This window comes from Capra hircus, chromosome 18, assembly GCF_001704415.2.
Source record: "Capra hircus breed San Clemente chromosome 18, ASM170441v1, whole genome shotgun sequence".
In the NCBI taxonomy this organism is placed as follows: domain Eukaryota; kingdom Metazoa; phylum Chordata; class Mammalia; order Artiodactyla; family Bovidae; genus Capra; species Capra hircus.
In genome coordinates, this window is record NC_030825.1 from 32792723 (window position 1) to 32808621 (window position 15899).

Here is a 15899-nt window from a genome sequence, read left to right on the forward strand (position 1 = left end):
TGCCTGGAGAATCCCAGGGACGGGGGAGGCCTGGTGGGCTTCTGTCTATGGGGTCGCACAGAGTTGGACACGACTGAAGCGACTTAGCAGCAGCAACAGCAGCAGCATACTTCATATTAATCTGCCTAGGAAATGACTCTCTTTTTATTAAAGAAGAAGGTTAAAACAAATGAGGTTGACAAATAAATGCCCTGACAACAACTAATATAGCATATAATAGAAGGTCTGCATCTTGGATATTTCATTCCACTAGGACAATGCCTTAAGACATAACTTTATACTCCAGCATTCCCTTGGATGGGAAAGGTAGAGACCAAACAGTGTAACTGTGGTCGATGCAAAGCTTTACAGGGCAAAATTCTGAGAGAGATGGGAATAACAGACCACCTAACCTGCCTCTTGAGAAATCTGTATGCAGGTCAGGAAGCAACAGTTAGACCTGGACATGGAACAACAGACTGGTTCCAATAGGAAAAGGAGTACGTCAAGGCTGTATATTGTCACCCTGCTTATTTAACTTCTATGCAGAGTACATCATGAGATACACTGGACTGGAAGAAACACAAGCTGGAATCAAGATTGCCGGGAGAAATATCAATAACCTCAGATATGCAGATGACACCACCCTTATGGCAGAAAGTGAAGAGGAACTGAAAAGCCTCTTGATGATAGTGAAAGAGGAGAGTGAAAAAGTTGGCTTAAAGCTCAACATTCAGAAAACGAATATCATGGCATCCAATCCCATCACTTTATGGGAAATAGATGAGGAAACAGTGGAAACAGTGTCAGACTTTATTTTGGGGGGCTTCAAAATCACTGCAGATGGTGGCTGCAGTCATGAAATTAAAAGACACTTACTCCTTGGAAGAAAAGTTATGACCAACCTAGATAGCATATTCAAAACCAGAGACATTACTTTGCCGACTAAGGTCCGTCTAGTCAAGGCTATGGTTTTTCCTGTGGTCATGTATGGATGTGAGAGTTGGACTGCGAAAAAGGCTGAGTGCCGAAAAATTGATGCTTTTGAACTGTGGTGTTGGAGAAGATTCTTGAGAGTCCCTTGGACTGCAAGGAGATCCAACCAGTCCATTTTGAAGATCAACCCTGGGATTTCTTTGGAAGGAATGATGGTAAAGCTCAAGCTCCAGTACTTTGGCCACCTCATGTGAAGAGCTGACCCATTGGAAAAGACTCTGATACTGGGACGGATTGGGGGCAGGAGGAGAAGGGGACGACAGAGGATGAGATGGCTGGATGGCATCAAGGACTCGATGGACATGAGTCTGAGTGAACTCCGGGAGATGATGATGGACAGGGAGGCTTGGCATGCTGTGATTCATGGGGTCGCAAAGAGTCGGACACGACTGAGCGACTGAACTGAACTGAACTGAACTGAGTCAAGGCCATAGTTTTTCCTGTGGTCATGTATGGATGTGAGAGTTGGACTGTGAAGAAGGCTGAGCGCCGAAGAATTGATGCCTTTGAACTGTGGTGTTGGAGAAGACTCTTGAGAGTCCCTTGGACTGCAAGGAGATCCAACCAATCCATTCTGAAGGAGATCGACCCTGGGATTTCTTTGGAAGGAATGCTACTAAAGCTGAAGCTACAGTACTTTGGCCACCTCATCGAAGAGTTGACTCATTGCAAAAGACTCTGATGCTGGGAGGGATTGGGGGCAGGAGGAAAAGGGGATGACTGAGGATGAGAAGGCTGGATGGCATCACTGACTCGATGGACGTGAGTCTGAATGAACTCCGGGAGATGGTGATTGAGAGGGAGGCCTGGCGTGCTGTGATTCATGGGGTTGCAAAGAGTCAGACACGACTGAGCGACTGAACTGAGCTGAACTGAACCTTCTGTTATTGTTGTTAATCCTAAAGGAAAGTATCTTAAGGTTTAAAGCAGCATTCATCCCTTGGACCAAACAGGAGATTGGTCAGCTGGTAAAGTTTGTGCTGTTTGTGTCTTTTTCTCTTTGTCCAAAACAATCAAGTGTTTGTTTTAGTGTTTAAACATCTAGAGTTAGAGCATGTTTAATTCAGTGAAGACATATAGGTTGGCCAAGATTTGTTTTCACTGTGCTGGGTCTTTGCTGCTGTGCAAGGGTTTTCTCTCAGTGCAGTGAGTTAGGGCTCCTTTTCATTGTGTTGCACTGGCTTCTCATTGCAGTAACTTTTCTTGTTGCAGGTATGGGCTTTACAGCATGTGGACTTAAGTAACTGTGGACGTGGACTCAGTAGTTGTGGTGCATGGCCTTAGTTGTTCCACGGCAAGTGGGATCTTCCTGGATCAGGGATCTAATCCATATCCCCTGCATTGTCAGGTAGATTCTTTACCACTGAACTACCAGGGAAGTCCTACAATAAAACTTAAGATTGAATACTGATTGATAATTTACTTACATAATCATTCTGCATATAGCAAAGTTCTCAGAAACATTCCCCCTCCGACTCTGACACACACATAATCCCTGGATGTCATCATTCTTTATTTGCCAAGGGTAGAAATGAATGTTATTCATAGAGATACAATTTCCAGGTATTCAAAATAATCTATATCATTTTAAAATATTTTATATAATCTTCACTGTATCTAAGAAAACTACTATGTGTTTAAGCTTCTACACTGGAGATAATGTGTAATAGTAGAACATAAGCGCAAAATGGTACAACAAATTGAAGGGTTCTCTACCTGCCTCTGCCTCTAACTTATTCTCATCCTTGGGTGAGTTAGACAAACCCTCTGGGGCCTGTTTCCTTATCTGTAAAATCAAGAGGGTGCGTTTCCTCTGGGCCCTTTCAGCTATTACACCCACAGATACATAGATTTTTGTTGTCACTTTCAATCAAGTTTAATATTCTCCAAGAATTCATCTTTTCCCCTTCGGATCATTTGGTAGGCCTTAAATTAATGTCTCTACCTCATGGTCTCAATATTCCCCAATATTTATTCTAGCTTTATACTTAGAGTCAGCAAAGGGTCTATTTTTAGTAATTTCCCAAAGGAATTGGAAGAGCGTCTCATCTTTGGCTCATTACCTCTGAGAGCCTGTTCACTGATGCCTGCTGTTTTTATACTCTGTGCCCAGCTCCTGCCTGTAACTGTCACTGAGGTCAACACAGGTTCATCACCTCTGTCAAATGGGGGAATCAAAATGAGTTTTCTCAAGTTGAAAGCTGACTTGGATTTGGGTCCCTAGAGCTAGAGGTTATTCCACGCTGACTAAATAAGGAAAAGTCACACTAAACAGCTACAAAACGCGTACACACGAGCTCAGCGGTTGCACTCTCATTTCTATCTCTTTCAAATTAAAATTCTTACTAAAAGGAAATCATGGCTGCCTCCAGACATAGGGTTTCAAAGTATTTGTGCTTATATTGGAAGAAGCCAAGCAGGTCCACAAGTTCTAATATATTGTTGTCTTCCCTTCCTATGAGGTTGCAGGCCTGGTATCCCAGTTCGAAGGTCAGTGAGATGGTACAGGTGGAAATAAGAATGAATTACAAGCAGATGACTCCAGTAATGTTTGGGTATCCTTCAGCCATCAAGATAAAGTAGATTCTGCTTCCTATTTCCCAGATATTCAACTCTAGCTCCATAATAAACCTTGATACAGTTTCAAATCATGCTCACGTACTGGCCATGATACAGGCCCAAGGCTGAGACCTTGGCAATCTTGATAACATCCAGTTGCCCTCTTCTCCCATCTCTAATCTCTTATCTCTGCCATCTACGACTTATTTCTGCTCTCGACTTACAGAATTGAAGACTATTCTCTAGAATAGTGAACCGTGATTTTTGCCTCAGATGCTGTTTTTGCTTGTGGATAAAATCGGAAGAAAACTCTGACTATCCCCAACTGTCTCAGTAACAAACAGACATTTCACTTTGTTATCTGAAGTTTGCAGGTTGATTTTCTAGGTAGAAATGCAAATCCATGAGATTCTTTTTTTAATAAAATTTTTGCTGCCATTTTTAGTAAAAGGAGAAAAATTGTTTATTTAAGATATGCTGTGTGATAAGGATCAAACCAGATATATGATACATACTGTTTCTCTAATCTTCACATGAAGTCGATTATGAACCTGTGTTATAGGTGATGAAACTAAGAGACTGAAAAATTATGAATTTAAGTTTACTCAGCCTGTAAAGAAGTATAATTATATTTCAAAATCATGTTTGGCTTGAAATCTGAGCTCTTTCCATCAGCCTGATTATGGTAGTTCTCACTTGCTCACCTAATGCCGTTATTCAGTTAGGCTAACCTTTGCTGATATCACGAGCTACCTACACATCTGCTTGTTCCTTACGCCAGTCTGCTGTTAATGATGATTTCTGAACTCTTTTCAGTTCTCCCTGATTTTACATACTTAGGATCATGTATTGGATTCTTCCTTGACTTTTGGGGCCAGTATACTTGGTTTTTCCTAAAGAGTTGGAATCACTTTTCTTTGTTGGTACTCTGTGTTATCTCAGGGAACAATGCCTTTTATGCCTTCTCACCAAGCCATGAGTACGACTTAGATTTCATTAGCCAGGACTTTGCTGGATCAAGGACCTTGGAAGTTGAAAAATGAGACAATTTACACACTGTCCATACATCTCCTCTGTTTATTTACTTTTTAAACTTTTAAAAATGTTTTCATCTTTATTTGTTTTAAGGATGTCAACCCATCAACTTTCAGGTTTTGTTTTTAGCCATTGCGTTTGGAGAGCCAAGAAATTTTGCAGACTGATATAGCTGAATATCATCAACTAGAAATATCATTTTGGGGAAGAGAATTTATACATTTCACTCCATTTTTATCTGTATTGAACCGCAAAGAGTGGAAAATTGAATTGTATGCTACTATCCGGCCAACAAATGTGTCCATGCAGGCAATGCTTTATGATGGCTTTTCAGAGCTGTAGCAAGTCCAATCCATGATTAAATACAAATTTTAACCTTCTTGCTTCACACAGAAAATGAGATTTGTGCTGTGGACTTTTTTCTAAAATGTTGAATCCAGCAGAAAGTCTAATCTTGCCATCCAGTTTTCCTTTCCACTATTTCTATTTGCATTCCATTAACATAATGTTGAAAAAATGGAAGCCACTAATATTTTTTTTTCATAACTGAGCATGAGAGAAATGGAATATCCTGCACTCTTTTTAACTGCCTATTACTTTAGGATAGGGGCAGTGTGGCACATTAAATGATAAAAAATTGATTTTTCTTGAGCTTACAGTCTTTCTATATCCCCTATTTTTAACCATACATATTATATGAGGAGCACAGCATTCTGAAATATATATTACCATTATGTGTAAATTCACATATCACTGAAGAGTGTGTACATGACATCTAATAAGTATACAGCCTCTTTTGAGAGTCTCTTACTTAATAGGTCTTATCTAACATTCTATGTAAACTTATTTCCCAGCCACAGTTCACACTGTGTAGAGATTAATGCCTTAATACAGCCCTAAACAAAATTTCTCTATAGTGTTAAGATATCATGATTTGAGAACGGGCATTTTAGAGAAATCATGTTTAAATAGTTAATGGAAGCCCTAATATATCCAGCCTCTGAGGCTTGACAGTGGTTCTTTGAACATAATATATATGTATGTATAATATATATATATACATGCATATATATATCATATATAAACACACATATGTACACACACATATGTATATGTATATATAAGAACATACTTATACTGACTCAAAATTTTCAAATATTTCAAATGGATATATTCAGGAATTTGCATAAGAAATTTTCTTTCAGAGTCACAATAGTATACACGTAATGAGATCCTATGGATTGTGATAGTGTGATAGACACTAAAGCTACATTTTTTTTAACCTAAAAATATATAATTGAATCAAATGTGTAAAATTTGATTCAAATACTGGTGAAGATATGAGTTAATTTATATGAAATCACCTACTTAATGTGTTCAATTTTCTTAAGCAAAAAATGAAACAACCAAAAAACTCTCCCAAAACTGACCATGCATTTACCATTAACCTGGCTGCCAGCCTGTGATCAGTGCATCATGACTTTCCTGCTTCAGTCATAAATACATTTACTTACAGAAATAGGCCTGCAGGGCTCTAGGTTTTTAACTTACAGTGAAATAGACCTGTTTGAGCCTGAAAAGAAGGTAAGTAACAGGTTTAGCAGCATGGCTGCAAGTCATACATATATGGACAAAGCAATATGCTGAGAAGGCTCTTTCCCACCTCCTGCCAGAAAGCATGTAAATAAAGAAATAGTTCTGGTCATATATCCTGGTGGCTGACAGTGTCTTCCTATAACAGGCCCCTCCAGACACAGATGAATGAAAAGGTGGTGAAAGTTGGGTACCAGAAGCTAGAACCAGGACAGGACATCCTAGTATCCCACCTCAGTCAGTCTAAATAGGAAAGATTTGGTGGGGAGGGGAGAATAATCTAAAGGCCTCTGATCAGAATATGAAATAACATAACAGCGATAAAAATAAGATTTCTAAGGATAATATAAAGGCTACAAGTGAGAAAGAAAGACAAGACCAGTTCTTAGAACTGATCTCCCATCTTTTTTTTCTGGACTATCACCCTTTTTCTCCACATTACTTAGTCATCTGTTTGAGAATCACAGAATGTGATCAAAAGCAACCTGTCTTGAGTGATTTTCCATCCAGAGATGAGTGAGGACTATTTAAATAAAACAGTGACTAAAGCATTCATTTTCATGAAGGCTGGTGTTCTCTGTGTGGTCCTGATGAACTCCCCTGAGTTCTTGTCCCTGACTTCTATTTGGCTAGTTTCTCATGGTTAACAGAACGTTTCTAAACATAACTGACTGTTTTCCTTCTTTGTACTCCCAATCTCTTTCTAGTCCAAGATCATCTTCTAAGACATCAGTTAATAATCTTTACAATCTAGTTCCTCGTGCCCTCTATAGTCTCAACAAAAGCTGTACATGAAATTAACACTGACCATCTCTGTGTATGTTAGGTCAGGGTCTATCAGAAGCAGATTCTTGGGGAATGATTCAGTGCTACCGATAAGGAAATGCTCCCAGGAATGCAGGGGTCCAAAAGAGGAAGGAGAGGAGCCAAATAAAGTATGATTTCACATGAAGTCCTATGTGCAATGTGATCACCTGCAGGGTTCAGAAGAAGAGATCACACCAGAATTTGTATCACTTTGAGGGAAAGGAGATGGGCTTTTGTACTCCCCAACAGACCTTGGTTACGGAATACTCTGAGTTTTGAGGAGAGGGCAATAAAGCTCTCAGCTACTTCTGGATCTTCCCTTGATCTTCTCTTGTGCCCAAGAGTCAGCCTCAGAAGTTCCATGTGCTGGCTGTCAACAACAAAGCACATGGAAGCCAAGTGATGGGTTCAAGAATGTGAAAAAATAGATCTCGTGAATCTGAGTTGTGTACCAACCAAGTTCTACTACTGAGTGAGTGAAGTCACTCAGTCGTGTCCGACTCTTTGCGACCCCATGGACTGTAGCCTACCAAGCTCCTCTGTCCATGGGATTTTCCAGGCAATACTACTGGAGTGGATTGCCATTTCCTTCTCCAGGGGATCTTGATTTCCAGGTGACTTGGAGGTGGAGGTGGAGGTGGGGCATACCAAACTATAATCTTTTATGTGCTTATATATTACAATCTAAGTTTTCCAGAAGGGGAATGTGAGTCAGAGTGGGCAGTCACTTTCCCTAAGTCAAACAGCCTAGGTCAGGACCCACATGCTGGACTGAATTAAGAACCCAGACATCTTTCTCCTTAGTCTCCATGTATGATGCTTGACATCCACTGAATATCTCTATAGTTGCCAGAGATGCTATTTAGAATTCTGAATGGCAGTGGTGTCCATATGGTACAAGTAAGAGTTAATCATGTCTCAATCTTCTGATTAACCCTTAGCACTTCACTTCAGTGGCAAACAGAGAGCTTGCCATAAAAGTGAACATCAAAGGAGAGCTGTTGATTCTAAGAGAGCATTAGATTCTGAGAGCAGTTGATTTTGGGTTCATATTGAATTTCTTTCACTTTCTTTCCTTCATCAGAAGTTTTAACTTTGGATCAGACTGTACATTAATAGACAGCCTATTTCATACAGGAATAAAGATTAATCATACCTTCTAACTGTTTTTACAGTAAAAATAAGCATTCTGATTATATTAAACATTGATAGACACAGCATTTTAGTGATTCCCATATCTCTTTATAATCCTTATCTTCAGGATTTATATTCATTGTAAATAACAAAATGAGAATTTCTCTTTCATCAGAATTATATTTCAGTCATGACACAGCTTTGCTAGTTTTTTACCTATTCAATAAGAGATTCAATAAATTTAAGCACCTTAATGTGGGTAGCCACAACTGTCACTTGCATTATTGGAAACACACTTATCATTTCAACTACACTTTTAGCTCAAGTCTGTCTATGAAATGCTTCAAATTCTTTTCATGTGGGATGATGGTTCATAGGGTCACCAAGTTTAGAGGGGAGTGAGCTTTAGAGTCTATCTGGTTCAGCAGATTCCATAGTCCACAAGGGCAAACTGAGACTCAGACATGAGAAATAACTTTGCTACAGGGTCATAACAAATGCAACGCCACCAGTTCTCACAAAGAATGAACTTTCAAAGACATACTTCTCCAATGCATGGGTAGACTTTATCAAATTTCATCATGATTACTAAAACAAACCAACTTCAGTTGCAATCTGCATACTATATTGTTTGCTTTAAACACTTTAATATCTTTATTTGTGTTTATTGTGGCTCTTCCTTATCTTGTACCTCTGTACCTCTCTTATCTCCCCTCCTAACACTACCCAACACCCCTCCATTACAAATATACAAATAACTCATATATATCAAATGTTTAATGTCCCTTCTTGCCTCTACACCTTTATACTGGCTATTCTGTTAAAAACATTTTCTGCCATCTCTCTGGCTTTACCTGGTTAAGATTAATCTAATAAATAGAAATTCTTCTGTTCTTTGTGTTCTCACAACCCTTGCTTATATTTCTACTAGAGTGTATACTACTGACTATTGTGATGCTCTGTTGACATCCCTGTTTCCATCAGAGGTATATACATCCACAGAGCTAAACTCTTATCCAGATCTCACTGGAACATAGGACCATGCTGATATGAAGTGTTCAGTAAATGTGCTGATTGTTGAAGATATGAAAACGATAATGTTCACACTGGAGACATACCACTCATCTCTGGAAGGTCCAAAAGAGTCACTTGAAAGAGACTATGAAGTGTGGGGGTTGTGTGATTTCTAATCTTCTGACTCTGCTCATTTACTCTGCTTGGTTTCTCCTGGTCTTCTGGAGTCCAGTGATAGAAGATTCAGATTTTAAATCTCATTGTGATGCGACTAAATACACACAAACACCTCACTGCTGGACTGATGGATGCTTAAAAGCAGAAAAGTATCTTTGTATCATGCACTGCCCAGTATATTTTTGGTGCAAGCAACAACCAGTCAATTTGTAAAACAGAAGTTCTTGGCTCATCTGATTGGGAAGTCTAGAGTTGACACAAAGAAAGTCATTGTCATATTGAGCACCTCAAGTGGTGTTCTTGGCTTTTGCTTTCTCCTCGCAACTCTGATATTCTTGCTTGGTTGAGTTTACTACTTAGATGGTATATCTCCATATGGTAGAGAATCCATCCTCCAATGAACCTATATTTACCTACTCCCAGTTTAGGAACTCCAGTACAAAGATTCCATTCTTCTTGCTGCCTGTGATTTGATCATCCCAAGGAAAATTCAACTGATATGTCTTGGGCTGTATTAACTTCAGAGATCATCCTGGATCACATACTTATTCTTGTTGTATAAGAGGTCAAACACTAATACAGTATACTAACACATATATATGGAATTTAGAAAGATGGCAATGATGGCCCTGTATGCAAGACAGCAAAAGAGACACAGATGTGTAGAGCAGACTTTTGGACTCAGAGGGAGAGGGAGAGGGTGGGATGATTTGGGAGAATGGCATTGAAACATGTATACTATCATGTAAGAAACGAATCGCCAGTCTATGTCCGATGCAGGATACAGCATGCTTGGGGCTGGTGCACGGGGATGACCCAGAGAGATGTTATGGGGAGGGAGGTGGGAGGGGGGTTCATGTTTGGGAACGCATGTACACCCGTGGTGGATTCATGTCAATGTATGGCAAAAACCAATACAGAATTGTAAAGTAAAATAAAGTAGAAATAAAAATTTAAAAAAAAAAGACAGTTTCTAAAACCACAATGGCTGATATGAGCAGTGTTTCATCTTAGGAATGGATAAAGAGCAGTCAGTGTTTCATAAGTTTGTCTTATGACTGATAAAGTATCTGACATATATGTTGAAAGAAAGTGAAAGGAAAGAAGAGGAAATATGTCCAAGACTATCACCCTCATATTGATCCAATATTTATGACGTTTTCGTCTATCTGTGCAGGTCCTTTCTATCTTCTATCTGTGTTGGACAGTAGGATTAGAATAGTCTTATTTTCAAAAGGACTATCCTTGGAGATAAGGAATCTAAAGGGAAGTGATGTCCTCATTCCAATGACTAATTCCTCAAGCCCACAAACTCTTATGTGAGTGCACTTTCCCACATAAACATGTACAATCCCAAGCACACACAAAGTGAATTTCTGCTCACATCCATAGGATTCATATATCATCAGAAAGAAAACAGTGTATCATAAGTGAGGTTGTTTAGTTTAATAAACATATGCCACATTGGTCAAATATCAAGATACCTATCTGGACCCATAATCATCTTTTTATATAGCACATAGTAGACCATCATTCATTTATTTATTTATATTGGACTGTGATGATATAAATGAAAGCTACCCAAGCAGGTATATTTAATGATTTACACTAAGATATTTTAAATATATCAAATATTGGTTTGGAAGCACATAAACTTGAGGATATAAAATCCTAAGCTAGTTGTTAAAAAAAGACGCCAGTGTTAATTCTATCTCTTACTAGTTATGGGATCATGAGAAGTCATTTTATCCCTAACTGCCATTATTCTTCATTGGTGAAATGTGGATAATAATATCTGCTTAATGGAATTGCTATCATCAAGGTATAGAACCAGTAAAAGAGTGTAAAGAGCTATTCATTGTGTGTTTATGAATTAGTAATATTTTATTACTAATTTCAAGATTCTAGACAAAATGTTTAATTCACTTTTTCTGTCACCTGTTGTTTATGTCTTGAATGTTCCTACAGCAAATTTACAAATGTTCTTTATCATGCTTATTTTTCTGGAAATAAATGAAATGGATTCAGAGAGAGAGAGAAGAGGGAAATTTGCAAAAAAGTAACTCATGCATCTGACACACATGAAGTTGCAAATGTTATTCAGCATCATTAGTATTATTTCACACTGGAGAAGGGAAGAAGTGCTCATGATACTCACAGATTAACCTACCCACAGAATCTGTACGCTTGAAAGATCATTAGAAACTCAGGATGGGGAAATGTATCACATACTTCTTGGGGTTACCTTTCCTTATTCTCATGGCAGAGGCATCAAATTCATCTCTACATGCATTGCTTCACAATTAGATTCAACATCTCCATCCAGGGCTTTGGGCAACGTGATTTCTCCTTTAGAAGGCCAAACAAATAATACCCATCTGCTATATCAAACTGATCCAGCCTGCACACAGTACAGAAGAAACTCCAGTACGTGGAGAATCACTTGCCTGGAGGACAACAGCAAGCTCCCACAACGGCAAATGAAGAGCTGGTGTTAGAAAGGAGACTTTCCTGATTCCCAGTTTTGAAGAAAAGGATTTAAAACAATGTCACAAAACCAAAACAAATGTTAGGAACAAAAATGCATGTGGTGACCTTCAGACATTTGTTCTTTGGGGCATCAGAGAAAAATCCCAGTCAACTGCTGCATGATTGTATCTTGGATAGCAATGTATTTGCTAGCTATGGAAAGAATAAATAAACAAAAGGCCACGCATATTCTGTAAATAAATCGTGTAGAAAGGAAAAATGGTCAGCTATAAGTTAACTGAAAGGAAAGTAGGCTCAACCTTTTTTTTTTTTTTCAATTTAAAAGTTAACAGAGGAATTACTCTGTGTTGAGGTGTTTTCTGATAAGTTATAGACATGATTTAATTACAGCATGGGCTTTCTAAGAAGAATAAAATGACCTCAGTAGTAGGTCCAACACAAGGTTTTATAGTAATATTGTCTTCTAAAATTTTTAAAGTCTCTGTTAGAAGCAGAAACTGTTATGGATAACATCTGTATATCATATACCAGAGTAAAAACTGTTCTATTTTTAAAATTTACAAATTTATAAATTGCACAAATGACTGTCTTTGACTGCAAAATGACTCACCCAGAGTCACTTAACTGGTGGCAGGCAGAGTACTGAGCTACATGATTCTATTGCCTACTCCGCTTCCAGAAAGAGGAAAGCACTGAACCTTCATTTCCACTGTCTCTCTTTTTTATTTTTGGTGTACATTACACTAAATTAGTTTATGTGGTGATTTACTGGCTAAGTCATGTCCAACACTTGCAGTCCCATGGACCGTAGCCTGCCAGGATCCTCTGTCCATAGGATTTCCCAGACAAGCATACTGAAGTAAGTTGCCACTTTTTCCCAGGCGATCCTTCCAACCTAAGGATCAAATCTGGGCCTTCTCCATTGCAGGTGGATTCTTTACTGCCTGAGCCACCAGGGAAGCCCCTCAATTATTTTATAATGTGTTCAATTATAGTGTATTTTATATACCATTTTTATATAAAAATATGGCAGCACTTATTTAGACTCAAAGCACATTGACATGAAAGAATATATACAGGCACCCATCTCTTAGCTGTTTAAGACCAAATAAGAGATTACTGGTTGAAATTCTTTCAAAAATTTTGAGCGTGTAAAATATAAATAATATTTTACACTTATTTTACACACTCAAAATCATGGCATCCGGTCCCATCACTTCATGGGGAATAGATGGGGAAACAGTGGAAACAGTGTCAGACTTTATTTTGGGGGGCTCCAAAATCACTGTAGATGGTGATTGCAGCCATGGAATTAAAAGACGCTTACTCCTTGGAAGGAAAGTTATGACCAACTTAGATAGCATATTCAAAAGCAGAGACATTACTTTGCCAACAAAGGTCTGTCTAGTCAAGGCAATGGTTTTTCCAGTGGTCATGTATGGATGTGAAAGTTGGACTGTGAAGAGGGCTGAGCACCAAGGAATTGATGCTTTTGAACTGTGGTGCTGGAGAAGACTCTTGAGAGTCCCTTGGACTTCAAGGAGGTCCAACCAGTCCATTCTAAAGGAGATCAGTCCTGGGTGTTCATTGGAAGGATTGATGCTAAAGCTGAAACTCCAATACTTTGGCCACCTCATGCGAAGAGTTGACTCATTGGAAAAGACTCTGATGCTGGGAGGGATTGGGGGCAGGAGGAGAAGGGGACAACAGAGGATGAGATGACTGGATAGCATCACCAACTGTATGGACATGAGTTTGAGTAAACTCCGGGAGGTGGTGATGGACAGGGAGGCCTGGCGTGCTGCGATTCATGGGGTCACAACAAGTCGGACTGAAATGAACTGAGCGACTGAACTGAACTGAACTGAAAATTATAAAATCTTCATTAGGTACTAAATACAGACTATAATGTAATCTGTTTTATACATTATTTCATGTGTAATCTATATCATATGACATTTGTTGGGTTGTTGTAGTTTATAGAACACCACCTCACTAACACATATTGGTACAACTGGTGTGAGTTTGCAGATGAGGCAGTGCAAATTTCATATAGCTCCACCTGCCTAACACATGAGAAACCCTTCTGTAAATGGAGCAATGATGCCTGTATTAAAGAAGAGTGCTATAGATAGACAGATAGATAAAGTGAGATACAGGGTATAAAAGTATCTGGCTAATAATATATATTAGCCATCTTTGGGTTTGATCAGGGATTACAAAGACAGATGAGATAACTGAAATCCACAGACACAGAAATGTCTCTGCAGAGGAGAAAGGACAATGGGCTTCACAGTGAGACAGAATGTGTGGTGGAGATTCAGAATGGATATGATATTTCCTGTTAGTGAATAAGGACTCAACAGAATAGGGGACCACTGTTTTAAAGGAACTCCCCAATATCCACTCGTGGAAGGTAGCAAATATTTACTACTGGACCCTGTATTTTCTTGACACCAACCTTCTGTCCAGCTGTGACTCCCACCATGTGGACTTGAACTATTAAATTTCCCTGCAACTCAACCTTCAGTTCAGTCACTCAGTTGTGTTTGACTCTTTGCGACCCCATGGACTGCAGCACGCCAGGCTTCCCTGTCTATCACCAACTCCTGGAGCTTACTCAAACTCATGTTCATCGAGTTGGTGATGCCATCCCACCATCTCATCCCTGGTTGTCCCCTTCTTCTCCCGCCTTCAATCTTTCCCAGCATCAGGGTCTTTTCAAATGAGTAAGCTCTTCCCATCAGATGACCAAAGTATTGGAGTTTCAGCTTTAGCATCAGTCCTTCCAATGAATATTCAGGTCTGATTTCCTTTAGGATGGACTGTTTGGATCTCCTTGAAAGAGTCCAAGGGACTCTCAAGAGTCTTCTCCAACACCACAGTTGAAAAGGATCAATTTTTTGGCTCTCAGCTTTCTTTATAGTCCAACTCTCACATCCATATATGACTCCTCAAAAAACCATAGCTTTGACTAGATGGACCTTTGTTGGCAAAGTAACATCTCTGCTTTTTATTTTTTTTATTTTTTTATTTTTTTAAATTTTAAAATCTTTAATTCTTACATGCGTTCCCAAACATGAACCCCCCTCCCACCTCCCTCCCCACAACATCTCTCTGGGTCATCCCCATGCACCAGCCCCAAGCATGCTGCACCCTACGTCAGACATGGACTGGCAATTCAATTCTTACATGACAGTATACATGTTAGAATTCCCATTCTCCCAAATCATCCCACCCTCTCCCTCTCCCTCTGAGTCCAAAAGTCCGTTATACACATCTGTGTCTTTTTTCCTGTCTTGCATACAGGGTCGTCATTGCCATCTTCCTAAATTCCATATATATGTGTTAGTATACTGTATTGGTGTTTTTCTTTCTGGCTTACTTCACTCTGTATAATTGGCTGTCTAGGTTGGTCATAGCTTTTCTTCCAAGGAGTAAGCATCTTTTAATTTCATGGCTGCAGTCACCATCTGCAGTGATTTTAGAGCCCCCCAAAATAAAGTCTCTCAAGTCAAGGTGAGCCCCTCCTCGGCTCCGAAGTCCCACAGTATTTTTATTCCTCTCTTTAACCTATGGTAGCTTTTACCTTTGAAGGGAGTTATTTAGCTGGCTATCTTCTCTCTCTTAACAGAAGACATATGAGTTGAGGACTGCATGTCACTAGAATCCCAAGGATTGTTAAATGGCATGGATATACAGAAAGAGAACTTGAACCTCCCTTCATTTCTCTCCCAATGTTATGTGAACAAAGACAGTTTAAACAATTTTATTTAGGCTTACCAATGCTCAGAAACAGGATCAAATGTAGTCTGTGTTTAGACCACATTAAGTCTAAGGAGTTATACTGAACTTGGGAAAGCAGGAAGCCTCCTATTCCTCAAAGTTGTTTTCTGTCATAATTCATCAAGACTCACCATAGTTTTAGCAGATATTTCTCAGGAATATTCACTTTCTAAAAGAATGGCAACAAAAATACTCTTCAAGATAAACTGTACCCTAAAAATCATAGCACAATTATCTTTTTTAAAAAGGCCTTTAAAACAAAGAAACACCACACAAACTTCAAATATGAGAATACAGAAGCATATTAATGACAAAACAATGTTTTTATC